Source organism: Eumetopias jubatus, unplaced genomic scaffold (genome assembly GCF_037043125.1).
Source record: "Eumetopias jubatus isolate StellerSeaLion01/CBP00866 unplaced genomic scaffold, mEumJub1_p1.0 scaffold_5, whole genome shotgun sequence".
Taxonomy (NCBI): Eukaryota; Metazoa; Chordata; class Mammalia; order Carnivora; family Otariidae; genus Eumetopias; species Eumetopias jubatus.
Genome location: NW_028274811.1, coordinates 92,563,730 through 92,578,291, shown reverse-complemented (window position 1 = coordinate 92,578,291; position 14,562 = coordinate 92,563,730).

Here is a 14,562-nt window from a genome sequence, read left to right as displayed (position 1 = left end):
TTTCCAGCTTGGTGAAAAACTGGCCACCGCCACTCAATAAGGAGAACCTGAACTTCCATTTCCCAGGCTGGGTTGCATGTTTTGTGTCTTTCGCACGCCGTTCTTTCTCAGAGAGGCTACAGGGTGGCAAAATGCTGCGTGTTGGGTCTTGGCTTCCCAGCGCCCCCACCCCACACAAATCAGTCTGGGGCCAGGTGCAGAGGACACTGGGCCACATGGATTCTCAGCTGTCTCTTGACACAGCAGATTCCAGGGCCTTATTTAGAACCTTTGCTGGCGGGGAGAGGAGGTATGACCACCCTCCCCACCGCCCCAGTAATTCACCTGCTCTCCCCCGACCCTCACCTTGGGGTAAGCAACGGCTCCGGTTCTGGAGCCATGCTAATTCCCCAGCCTTGGGCACAACCTCAGAACATTAGTCCTGGGCCTGCCTAGAAACCCTCACTGCCATGGGGTTGGCTGGTTATGCCCCAGGCTCCTGAATTTAGTAGCCAGGATGAGGTGAGCTGGTGACCCAGAGAGGAAGAAAAAATCAAGGCCTTCCTCTGGGAAGGGAGGTGCAGCTGCTTCATCCTCTGAGACACCTGTGCCCCTACCAGCATTGTTAGAATTAAACACCACGTGAAACTATCTGTGTCTTAATGAGAAGATTCAGATAACGTTACATACAGCCTAGAAGGAGACTAGAAGAAAAGACTACAACAGGTAGACAAGTCCTGTCTCTGGGTGGTGTGAAAGTATGTGCAATTTTTATTTATGCATTTCTTTTCTCTGTATTTTCTAAATTTTTCCTTTGAAAAGGCACTATCATTAAAATCATGAGAAAAAATCCTTTTTAAAAAAAAATATATTGCTAGGGACGCCTGCGTAGCTCAGTCAGTTAAGCGTCTGCCTTTGGCCCAGGTCATGATCCCAGGATCCTGGGATCGAGTCCTGCATTGGGCTCCTTGCTCAGCTGGGAGCCTGCTTCTCCCTCTGCCTGGTGTGCTCTCACGCTCTCTCTCTTTCTCTGCCAATTTAAAAATAAATAAATAAATAAAAATAAAAGATAAAATATATTGCTAAAAACTCAAAGATACAGTAGAAAGATATAAAATATTTTTTTGACAAGAGAAGTAAATATATAACCTTTAAAAACTAAAACAATATACAAAGCGGCGCCTGGGTGGCTCAGTCGTTAAATGTCTGCCTTCAGCTCAGGTCGTGATTCCAGGGTCCTGGGATCGAGCCCCGCAGCGGGCTCCCTGCTTCGCAGAAAGCCTGCTTCTCCCTCTCCCACTTCCCCTGCTTGTGTTCCCTCTCCTGCTGTCTCTCTCACTGTCAAGTAAATAAAAAATAAAAAAATCTTAAAAACATATACAAAATTATATATAACCCAATGAGAACAGAATATATATGAGATACGTGACTAATATACAAGATATAAATGTCTGTGTTTATATATTCTAAATGAGAAAATTCTAAGTGAGGTAAATAACAACAATATATCTCCTGGGAGGTCCCCCACTACAACACATACTCAGGGCTCTCTGGAATTTACTTGTCTTTCTCTCTTGCCAGACCAAGAGACGCTCCGGGGCTAAGGGAAAGCCTACTTGTATCTGTGTCCCTCTGAAGACCTGGCACAGAGTAGGTACTCAATAAATGTTTACGCATGAACAAGCGAATATCTTCTGTAAAAAGAAAAATACACATGAAAATATTTAAGGACAAAAAGTATACCAAAAGCTGATGGAAAAAGGTGTCTGATAAGTTAACGAAACACAGAGGGTGTGTATTCTCTGACGGGAACCCCAAGGGCACTCCCACTACCGGTGTCCCCGCCCCCCCCCCCCCTGGAGTCCCCTTCTCCCTCCCATTGCTTGTGGACACTGGGCCTTGCCAGGCTGGAGGTCCAGGTAGACAGAAACTCTCTTTGTTCATTTCTGAACCCAAGCTTCCAGCCACAGCTTACTATTCTCAAGAGTCCAGCAGAAACAGGTCAAAGGTAGGAACAAGGCAATAGGCAAGTTGCTCTTTATTCTATCAGACAAAAAGACAGGACCAGGGGCACCCCAAGGATGAGCCCTTCAAGGCAAACCTAGGTCCTCCTGAAGACAGAGCCTTCTCATCCCGGTGCTGCTTCTGCCCCGGGGACAAGGAGAATCTCACACCAGGAACTGGGGGGCAGGGGTAAAGTGTCTCGGACAGATGGGGGACCTGTTTCCCTTCCTATGCCATGGTGCTGGGATAACTTATCTGTTTTCCTTTCTAGACGGGCTGCCCCACACCGGGATTGGGCTTCTCCGTCTTTGTCCATGAAACTAAACAGCTGATGAAATTCAAATGGCATTGAGCTACTCTGTGCTTAGTTATTGAATAAATAAATGGATAAAGACCCATTTTTATCACATTTCCACACCCAGGCCTCTTCACTGGGAACATCAGAATGAGTAATATTTTGGGATTCTTTCAAAAATATTCATTGATCTTCTATCATGTGCAAGGCACAGCTGTGGCCCCCACACTCATGAGGTTCACTTGTTCTATCATAGCGGCAAGTGACATTTTAAATCTACTCCATGCTATACATATTTTGACTTGAGGGTTTTGTTTTTTGTTTTTGTTTTTTTCTGTTTTAGAAGAAATTAGATTCCGCTCCTGGATATGCATCAAGGAAATGAAAACATGTCCACATGAAATTTGTTGAATGTTCATCGCAGCATTATTCATAATATTCTCAAAATGGAAACAACCCACATGTCCACAAACAACGAAGGAATACATATAATGCATATGGTGTGGCGTATTCATACAATGGAATATTATTTGGCTTTAAAAAGGAATGAAGTACTGATATATCCTACAACATGGATGAACATGGAAAATATGCTACATGAAAGAAGCCAGTCACAAAAGATGATTCCATTTATGTTATTTCAGGAAGACAGAAATTCAGAGAGACAGAAAGGATATTCGTGGTTGCCTAGGGTTGGTGGGGCAGGGGGAATGGGGAGTGACTGCTAATGGGGAGGAGGTTTATTTTGGGGTGATGGAGATGTTCCCAAGCTGATTGTGGTGGTGGCTACAAAGCTGGGGACAAATGTTGTACCTTTCAAATGGGTGAAGTAAATGGTATGTGAGTTATATTTCAATAATGCCGTTACAAAACAAAAAAGAAAGGGGAAAATGTCCCCCTTTCAAGCACGCGAAGTGTCATGGAAATAGATTTCACAACCAAGTGGTCTGCTTCAGTTTACGAGCAGAATTTTTCTTTTTCAGCAGCCTTGAGCTTGTTCTTCAAGGCAACTTTTCTCCAGGTTTGTGCTCAGAAGCCTCCCTGGCCACTGCCTGTCTCCAGGCCAGGCAACCCTATGCGTGGCCCTGAGCCTGCCTCCTTCCATACACCCAGCTCCCGCCCCCCTGCCCATACTGCTCGGCTGCTGCCAGCTCCCAGATGCCGGAGCTGCCACCTGGGGCCGTGGCGACGCAAGGGCGCACAGTGTTGTGATGTGTTTGGATGGGGAGTACATTCGGTGCCAGCGTTACCAGGCTCCAAGGGTGACTAATTCCATCTGCATTTTCGGTTTCAGCTGCCTGGACTGTTCAGCTGGGGAACCTCAAATCTCTCAGCTGTTTTCGGAGAAGCTCGCCTCCCAGTTGTGGATGCATGAGCTTAATTAAACCCATTCTCCTGCCCTTTCAGCCGCTACTCCACATGTACGTGCCTAACAAATACTTACTGAGCACGTATGATATGCCAGACACTATTCTGGGGACACAGCAGTGGCAAGACAGAGTTCTTGCTCTAATGGAACAAAAACTACACAGTTTTGTTTTTGTTTTCTAAAGGAAAAGGGAAAAAAATCTAGGTAGTAGTAAAGGTGCTGTTGAGATCAACGAGCCAGTGTGAAGTGATTGTGAGTACTACTCTTAGTTGTAGAGGGTGCGGGGGAGTGGCTTCTCTGGGGAGGTAGCTGAGAAAGAGCCATCTGTGTGAAGATCTAGAACAAGAATGGTCTATGCAGAGGAAATAGCATGTGCAAAGGCCCTGAGGCAGAACTAGCAATGAGAGCAACATGATCTCTACCTAACAGCCAGTGAGTGAAGAGAGAAAATAGGTTGGAGCAGGCTGGGTTATATAGGGCCTTCTCAGCCTTGGAGAAGAGCTTTCTTTCTCTTAAATGCAACTGGAAGCCATTGGAGGGGTTCACGATACAGGGAGAGGATGTGGCTTACATTTTTCAGAGGTCACTCTGGCTGTTGGGGAGGATAAAGGGAATGGACAGGTCATAGGTATGGAGAAACCTGGGACCAGGACAGACTTCAATGTCCTTAAGGGTCTGGCTGCGTCTGTCCTCCACCTTTTCCATTGTGTCCAGGAGACCACAAGCTCATGGGCAAGAGATCCCCTCCCATTCTAGATCACAGGAGTGAACTTTTCAATACCTTTACTTTTTTTGATACATTTACTTTACTATTTTTACTTGAAATTTTCATTTAAATCAATGCTATTTTTACGTAAAGAACATTTTTTAAAAGGAAATAATACCACAGCCAAAAGTCATGAGTTTGATATATGAGTTACTTTTTCCCCCTAATACACAGTAACATACACACACAATTATTAAAGGTTTTTAAATGAACAAGTGAATATAGTCTTTTTTTTTTTTACAAGTGAATATGGTCTTAAGACTAAAGGTGAATAGTAAAACTATAAGAAAAAAAGTTTACCAGGAACACACGAATTTGATATACTAGTTATTTTTCCCCAATACATGCTCGGATAAATACTCAGTCATTAAAAAAAAAAAAAAAAAGAAAAGAAAAGCTAATCTAAGTACTAGTTCAAATCATCTCATGCTGGTTTGAAAAACAGTAATAGGTACTAGGTACTTCACTTTTAACTAGGACCTGGCTATGCTACTTATTGGCTGTGTGGCCTTCAGCTTGTTCCTTAACCTCTCTGAGCCTCAGTTTCCTCTTCAGTGAAGTGGGGGTAATAACCGATCATCATGAAGCCGTTGTGAGAAGTATTTAGAACGGTGCCACACAGTACAGGCTCAACAAACATTACCTAGTTTTACAGATCAAGTAGTCCTCAACTAAATTCAGGCTTTCCTGAGCACCTACTGGGTGCTGGGGCCTGTAGTAAGGGCTGAGAGTCCAGAGATAAATAAGACCAGTCTCTGCCCTTAGATTATTAATCACTCAGCTGAGGGGTAGACAAGCTTCCATGTAAGCATATTACAGATGGGGACCCATGAGAAGGAGGTTATAAGGGGTCTAGGTGGTCTAGAGGGAGGAAGGATTGGTTCTGTCTAGGGCAGTCACAGACAGCTTCCAGGAGAAGGTGCTGCCTAATGTGGGTTTTGATGGAATAAAAAGGAATTTGCCAGGTAGATAAAGAGAAATCACATTCCAGGCAGTGGGAACAGCATATGCAAAGGTATGAAGGCCTCAAATAGGCAACTATATTGCTAGAGCATCAAGTGCAAGAGGTTGATTTGAAGGAGATACCCCAGGTACTACCTTTACCTCAAGCTTAGAAGTCACCTCAACCACCCCACCTTGGTGAGATTTAAATGAGACCATGGGAAAGGAAGGCTGGGCATGGGCCTGGCTCCCAGTAGGTACTCAATACCTGGCTTCCTTATTCTGAGTCCCACTGCCCCCTGCCCCACCCCCACAGCAGTGTGTGGTGGGCTGAGCCAGCCCACAGAGGATGGGAAGGAGTCTCCCAGCTGTCCGCATGCCCGGCCCATCCAGTTCCCAGACTAGCTGAACCAGCCTGTCTTTCCCCTGCCCCACCATGCCCCTATCCACACCCTGGGAGTTCCCAGGTTGCCTGGCTGGGCCTGACCCCAGGAGGGAGGGTCATGGCAAATGAGGTGCATACACATTGCTAAAGACAACCGAGGGACCTGTGTGCTCAGGGCTCAGCACACACAATCCCAACCAAGAACCCCCTCGATGAATATGACCACAACTCTTTCCCTCCCGCAACATGCAGACAAGAGGCCCAGAGTCGGGGAGGGCTTGCCCAAGGTCATCCACTGAAGATCAGGATTTAAATCCAAGTCAGGGACTCCAGGGTCACTTCTTTGCCCACTGTACATGTGTGTGTGTGTGTTTTAATCCCCTCCAAGGGCCCCCCACTTTCTCCCACACCCCCTGCACCCAAGTCATAGGGAACCACTTGCAGTTCCAGATGGGCCCATTTATTTCACACCTGGTGCCTTCTGCTGGCTATTCCCTCGGCTTGAAATGCCCTTCCTCCACACTCACTCCCCTTCCACCCCTCTTCCACCTGGCCAGCTCCTACTCATCCTTCAGGACCCAGCTAACTGCCTCCTTCTCTAAGAAGCTTTCCCTGATCCTCAGCCCAGCAGGCTCAGTCCAGTCTTCCTCTTCAGTCACAAAGTACCTCTAAATCACAACAACTGAAAGCCCCTGGAAGGTGGAAAACAGCCTCTTTCTCAACTTTGATATTATCAGCATCTACTAATGATTTCTTAATGAACACATGAGAAAAAAAATTCATGAATTAACTGATTTACCGTTGCATGCTCTTAAAGGCAGGGATTGTGTTTAGTGATTTTGTTGTTGCTGAGAGCAGAGCACGGGCATCTCAGCATGTTGGCATGTGCAGCACTGTGCAATGCTAGGGATACTGAGCACACAGACTACAATGTGAATGATATCCCCTGGAGGTGGGCAACAGGCCAGCCTGACCCGTGGCCATTCTGAAACCATTTGCAGCCCATCAGATGGTAGAGCCGAGGGTACAGGCTTTGGATTCAGAATCACTGGGGTTCAAAGTTTTGCCACTTACCCACTATGTGCTCCTGGGCACTTAAGTGACTTAACCTCTTTAAGTTTCTGCAGTAAAATGGGAACCCTCCTCACAGGGCTGCTGTGAGAATTAAAGAGGCCAACATGGAAATGCCTAACATGTAGTATGTCCAGAATAACCGTTCATTTTCTTCCTTGAATATCTGGAATTCTTGTTCCTCTCCTTTAACTTACAGACTGCATAAACAGGCCAGGTTCCCAGATTGGGCTGCAAAACATTTTTATCCTTGTTCCAGAAGCCTGGGCTCTAGGACCAGGTCTAACATACATCAGTAAGGTCCTGTTCCTCTAGGAATTTATCTCACAGAAGCCCTCGTCTATGTGCATGTAACTATACACAACGCATTATGGATAAAAGCAAAAGGCTGGCAATGAGCCACATGCGTATCAAAGGAGGCAGATGAAAGAATTACCTCCTTCTCCATGGCGGGGTACCCCACGGCCTTAACAAAGAGGCAGCTCTCCACATAGGAACAATATGCCATCTCCAAGATAAAGTAAGGGCAAAAGAAAAGTATGGAACAGATTGTTTAATTGACCAGCTGGGGGTCATGATCTGACCCAGAACATGGAAAATGACATGAGACAAATTCTCAGTTCACTCAAGGGTGGTTCATGACTAGTACCACATGGGATGCAGAGGAGAAAGGCTCATTCCTTACACACAATAATCCCGTGAGGCGTTAAGAGCTAGTTCTCTCATGGAACCCCACTGGGAAAGGCTGGCCAGACTATCTCCAGAAGGACACATGAGAAACTGATTATCAGTTCCTCAAATGGAGAATCAGGAGACTAAGGTTAGGTATGGAAAGAAGTCACTTATCACAGATCAGATTCTTGGGTACGTCTGAATCTTTTGCCATGGACATGGCCTAACCTGTTAAAATGAAAGCAAACCATTTTAAATAAGAATTTTTTAAAGTCAACATGTATCAATTAGTAATAATTAAAAAATTGCTGTTTGACCTTGGGCAAGGCTCCTGGTGACTCCATTTCCCCATCTTTAAAATGGAAAGACCATCCAGAGACAACAACCTAGAGTTCATATCCCAGCACCCACCACTAAGATCCTGGCCTGAGGGCCCCTGCTGGATTTCAGCTGGATTTCACCCTCAGAGGGGTGGGACATGAATTACCACCCAGGGCCGCCGCGGATTTGGACACATGTTCAATGTCCCAGCAACTGGACCTTGTTGTTTACACTCTTTCCCAGGGAACAAGATCACAGTAGCCCCTGGCTCAAGGGGCCTAATTTTAAACACTGGATTCTGGGCAGACAAAAAGGGCAGATTCTGGCTACCGACAAGATACATGCACTAAAAAAAGATGACCCTGAGTGCAGAGGACAGAATAGAGAAATCCGTCTCTCCCTCCTTCCACAAACTGCAGTGAGTGCCTGTCCACTGGCACTACCCAGGGGGAGAAGGCAGGCAGGTGTCAGTGCCCTGGCAGTTCCCATTTTACCAAAGAAGTCAGGAGTCTTAAATTGGACCCCAAAAATCCCATCTAGGAGCATTGTACAAAGTAGATCATTAGCTCCCAGCCAGGTAATGTGTAGGGATCTATTCAAATTTCTTTTTTCATAAGCAGTTTTCATTTATTGGCGTTTTTTGGGTTGTTTTACAATTTGTTTAGGTCAGAATCCTAAATAAGGTCTACACCTGGTGATTGTTTGATGTGTTTCCAAATCTCCCTTATCCCTTTGATTCCCCTTCTATTTGTTTATTTACTTACTGTTTCGCTCTCTTTTTGCAATTTATTTGTAGAAGAAACCAGCTGTCTATATTTTCCAGCATCTGAAGTTGGCTGACTGCAACCTTGAGGTGCCTTTTAACATGTTCCTCTGTCCCCTGTAGTTCCTGTAATTTGTTCAAATCTAGGGGCCTGATCACATTCGGGTTTGAGTTTGGGGCAAGACTACATCATGGTTGGTGCATGTTCTTCCATCAGGAGGCTCATCCTATCTTTTTGTGCTGCCCAAATCATCCATTAGGGGTTCACGATGTTGTGTCTCTAATTCTATCATTTCTTCTACACTTTTAAGCATGTATAAATCTATAAATAGAAACTTCCCTCTATCGACCATTTGATTACCCTGAGGTACCATTTATATAGGAAAGGTAAGATTAATTATAATCTTTTCCTTTTCTTTAGGAGCTTAAATCCTTTTTGGTACAATAAATATGTACTTGCAGTATGAATAGGCACATTATTCTGAGCCTCTGTAGGCCACCCGTAAAATGGGGGTGCTGGTGAACTCATAGCCTTATTCTGGTACGCGTGGAGAGCTCAGTTCTCTTATCAAAGGCTGTGTCCATGCATGCTTTCTATGAACTGTAGAACCAGGGCACGCAGCAAGGGTTTTCAGTCTCTCCCCTGCCCCAGCCTCAGCCCAAAAGCACTCCTAGAAGATGGCAGAAGCCAGCAAGCCCAAGCAGTGCACACACCCACTTTGCCTCTGGTGGCCCCTTCTGCACCAGTTTCCTATGCAGTGAGGATGCCAGTGCCTCCCTCCCAGGGAGGCTCTGGGTACTAAATGAGAAAATGTGGTCATTGGCCTGACACCTTAGTAAACCCAGGAAGGGGGCCTCTCCCCATTCTCACACACACACACACACACACACACACACCACACACCCCCACACACCACACACACCACAACCCCCACACCACACTCACACTCCACCACGCATCCCCCACACATACCACACCCACCCTGACATACCTCCCCACACCACATACACACACCACACATACCCACACACATATAGCAAACCCCCACCATACTCCCCACCACACATACCCCACACACCATACTCCACACACATACCTCCTCACACCCCACCATAACGCCCTCACCCCACACAACACCCCCCACACCTCCATATACCACACACACCCACACGTACACATACCCCACCACATTCACACTCACCCATACACACACCCACATACACACCACACACACACACACACACCACACACCTCACCACATATACACACACCATATACACACGCCCCACCACATACACATCACACACACACTACACTCCATGCACACATAGTCTACCACACACACACCACACACACCTCCCCCCACACAAACCCCACCCTCCCTCACACACAACCACCACACCCACACCACACACACACCCCACACACACATCCCACCACATACATACACCACACACCCCATCACACACCCCCTCTGCACACACTTCCCCACACACACACCCCACAACACCCCCCACCACACACATCCTCCTCACACACACATCCCACCACATACACACACCACACACACCACACACACCACACACACACACACACACACACACACACACACACACACACACCCAGGCATGGTCCCTCGGGTGGCCCTATTGTTCAGCCACTTCCCCAGCCAGGAGGGCGGCTGGGAACGCGAGGCCGCCTGGCCCTTCCTGCTGGGCGCTGACGTGCGGCCTGCGGAAGGAAGAGCGAGTCTCGGCGGGGCCAGCGCATTCCATTCGTGCCAGGCTGTGCACGCACGTCCGCACCTCCCGCACCCCCTCCCACAGCCCCAGCCCTGCCGCCTTCGCCGCCCTTGCAGCCCTTACCGCCCTCACGGGGCGCTCACGCTCTGGACCTGCCTGGGGAGGCATGGTCTGGGGGCGGGGAGACAGGATGGGGGACAGCAGGTCCCACGTGACCTCCCTGAGCCCCTCCCCCAACCCCCTCCCCCTGCCCGGCGAGGGTGGGCTCACTCGCCCATTCTACAGCTGAGGAAAGTGGAGGCCAGAGGAGAGCAGGAAGGCCAAGGCAAATAGGGTGGAAGCGGGGCTGGGGGCTCGCAGGCCCTGGTTCTCTTTCGCTGCACAGTAACGCTTCCCTCCCTCACTGCCTGGCACGGGAGCCCGAGAGGGCAGCAATTCGGGGGCCTCTGGTGACCAGGCGCCACACTGAGCGGACTGCAAGGGATTGGCCTCAGGACAACTTAGACCAGCAGATTTACACAGCCAGGTCTTGCCGTTCCAAAAGGGACAGCAGTGGAGAATGAAGCCAGTACTTCCTGAGCACCTAGTAGTGCCAGGCCTAGTGCAACGACACTTCCTCATTTAACCCTCATGACAACCTGGCCAAATAGGTATTATTTATCCCAAATTAAGTGTCTGGCTAGAAAGTGAATGAACCCAGATTTTCCTGGGTCCAAAACCATCCTATTTCTGAGTAGCATAATGAGGGGCTCTGGCCCTCAGAGCAGCAGAATTTAAATCCTGGCTCCACCACTCACCTAGCTGTTTTGCAATAGGCAGGTTGCTTTACCTCTCCGCGCCTCAGTATCCTAGTGTGTAAAATGAAGATGATAGTACTAATGGCCTAGGATGATTATAGTCTGGAAGATGATGCATGTAGCTCAATTCTTCTTATTATTAATTTCACTTCTGGAAAGGAAAGAGGTTGAAATGGAGCTTGCTTGACCAACTGTCCCAGTTTACCTGGGTCTGAAAGACGTCCCGAATGCCCTTTTGGTGCTAAAACTGGGACACCCCAGGCAAACCAGGACGGATGGTTACCCATAATGACTCTGGCCTTTTTAAAAGTCCACGCCACTGTCCAAAGGGCAGGAATAAGGCCATTTCATGCTCTCAGTGCTGGTGAATTTTCCCAGAAGCCCTCAGGCCTCAAGCCCTTTGTCCTGGTCTCTCCACTCTGCCCTTGCATAGCCAAAGGGAAACCAGACATTCTTCCCATGAAAATTTTCCACATCCTTCAGGGCAATCTTCTGCTGCCAGAAATAGTCAGGAGGATTTGGGAGTTAGCCCAGGCCACTAAAAATAGCTCCTAGGGCCCCCCTGGAAGGTCTGCACCATCTTGGCCCCGGGTGGCCCGCCACCCAGTGAGCTGCCTGCACCAGCCAGCACCTTAAATGACCGTGAGCACTGCTGGTCTGGCTGACTAAGTCCAGCAGACACAGAAAAGACTGGCTCGCACTTAGGCCAGCTGTTGGGCAGGACCACCCTGGCCTTCCACTCAGAGATGTCCCCTCCTCCATCCCATGGCATGTCCTTCCCCTCCATCCAGAAAAGACAGTACCTCACACGCGTTCACACCTGAGCAATCACACAAGGGCCTCGGCAGTTCTCACACAAACAGGGACACACAGTTTCTCCCTCTGTGCCGACCTGCACCTGTGCGCCCACTAAACAGCCACACACACACTTATACCGAGCATCTCATTTTCACCATTTCTCCATTCTAAAGGCAGTGTTTCCAAATCCTTAATACCTTTGCTTCGATTTCTCTACAACCCCTACCTCACCCCCAAGAAGATTGTTGTCAAGCTTGCTTTTTGCTGATGGTACACAGCGTTTAAAAGAAAAGAAAAGAAAAAAAAAAGGTTGAATATGCATTTTCAAACTATCTTCAAACTGCCTTCTATTCCCAAGATATGATATCTCCCCCCCTACCTGCTTCCCATTGAGTAGGTGAGAACCCAAAGCCAGTAGGGAAGGAGGATGCCTGGGAAGCATATGTGGGTGCTCCAGATTCCTGCCCAGCCTCCCGGCCTGAGCCTCACAGCTCTGATCTCAGGTGGGAGCAAGGCAGAAAGGTGCTGTGCCCAGTGTGAGGGGCCACGGCTGAGAGGCCAGTATGCCCGGGGTCATTGCCACGTTCTGGAGCAGAAACACTGCCTGTGCTCCCTGCGTTGCTGCCTGAATCCCATCCTAGCCTGCCTGCCTACTTTGTGAGGGAAGCGGAAGCGGAAGAAGGGGTGTATTCCACAACCAGTCCCCCCAAGGAGCAGAGACCACATCCCTGTCCCTGTGAAAAGCAGAGAAAGAAGAACCACCCACCAGGGTCTCACACAACCTGAACATCCAGGAAGGGCATCAGCTCCCAGCCAGGCACCCTCATTCATTCATTCCCCCAAATATTTCTCGAGCACCTACTATGTTCCAGGCCCGTGCTGGGGCTAGGCTGCCACTATGAACAAGATCGATATGGCCCCTGCCCAACAGGTGCTTACAGTGCAGACAGGAAGCCACAGTAAACCGCTGTTACCCTAGAACAGAAATTGGACTGTGGCTGGTGCCTCTTGTTGCTTAATGAATGTTGGCCCCATGGGAGCCGCCATGGTGGAGCGGAGCTATGTAGTCAAGGAACAAGGTACAAAGGTGGAGAAATGGAGGGAGGGGCTTTGTTAGAAAAGGTGTTCATGCAGGACCTCTGGAGGAGGGCGAGAAACCAGCCTCACAAAGGAGTGCGTGCAGGGAAGCCACTGAAAGGTTCTAAGCAGAAGTATGACTTCATGTATTAGTTAGAATTCATTTCGGGTACAAGAAATGCCCAGCATAACAGTGGTTTAAACAACACGGGAATATAGAAATATAATTTTCTCACACATAAAGGCTCACCAGATTCAAGAGAAAGAGGAGACAAACCACAGTCTGAGAGAAAATATTCGCAAAAGACACATCTCATAAAGGACCATTACCCAAAATTTACAAAAAACTCGATATTCAACAGTAAGAAAACAAACTACCTGATTTTTTTAAATTGCCAAAGATATGAACTGACACTTTACCAAAGACGATATAAAGATGGCAAATACGTCATTAGAGAATCACAAGTTAAAACCAGATACCACTACATGCCTATTAGAATGGCCAAAATCTGGAGCACCTGGGTAGCTCAGTCGGTTAAGCATCTGCCTTCAGCTCAGGTCGTGATCCCGGGGCCCTGGGATTGAGCCCCGCATCGGGCTCCCTGCTGGGTGGGGAGCCTGCTTCTCCCTCTCCCTCTGCCTGCTGCTCCCCCTGCTTGTTCTCTCTCTCTCTCTCTCTAATAAATAAAATCTTAAAAAAAAAATAAAAAGAATGGCCAAAATCCAAAACACAACACCAAATGCTGGTGAGGATGGAGGTGACAGGAACTCTCACTCATTGCTGGAGGAATGCAAGATGGTACCACCACTTTGGGGGGCAGTTCGTCATTTCTCACAAAAATAAACATGCTCTTAAAATACAATCCAGTAATCGGGCTTGTTGTTATTTACCCAACGAAGCTGAAAATATATGCCCACAAAAACCTACACATGGATGTTTATAGCAGCTTTATTCATAATTATTTTTAACATTTATGAATTACATGTATAATTATTAATTCATAATTGCCAAAATCTGGAAGCAACCAAGATGTCCTTGTGTAGATGAATGGATGATCAACTATGGTACATCCAGACAAGGGAGTATTATTCAGCACTAAAAAAGATGGGCTATTGAGCCACTAAAAGACATAGAGGAAACTGAAATGCATATTACTAAGTGAAAGAAACCAGTCTGAAAAGGCTACATACTGTGTAATCATAAATGACATTCTGGAAAAGGTGAAACTATGGAGACAGTAAAAAGATCAGTAGTTTCCAAGGGTTGGGGGGGGTGGAGGGAAGGGTGAATAGGCAGAGCACAGAGGACTTTTAGGGCGGTGAAACTACTCTGTATGATACTATGATGATGGATACGTGTCATCATACATTTGTTCAAACCCAGAGACTGCACCACACCAAGAGTGATTCCTAAGGTAAACACCATGGATTTAGGGTGACAATGATGCGCCAGTGTAGGTTCGATTGTAACAAATGTCCCACTTTAGTGTAGTCTGCTGATAGTGGGAGAGGTTGTGCCTGGGTGGGGACAGGGGGTGTATGGGAACTCACTGTGCTTTCTGCTCAATTTTTCTGTGAAC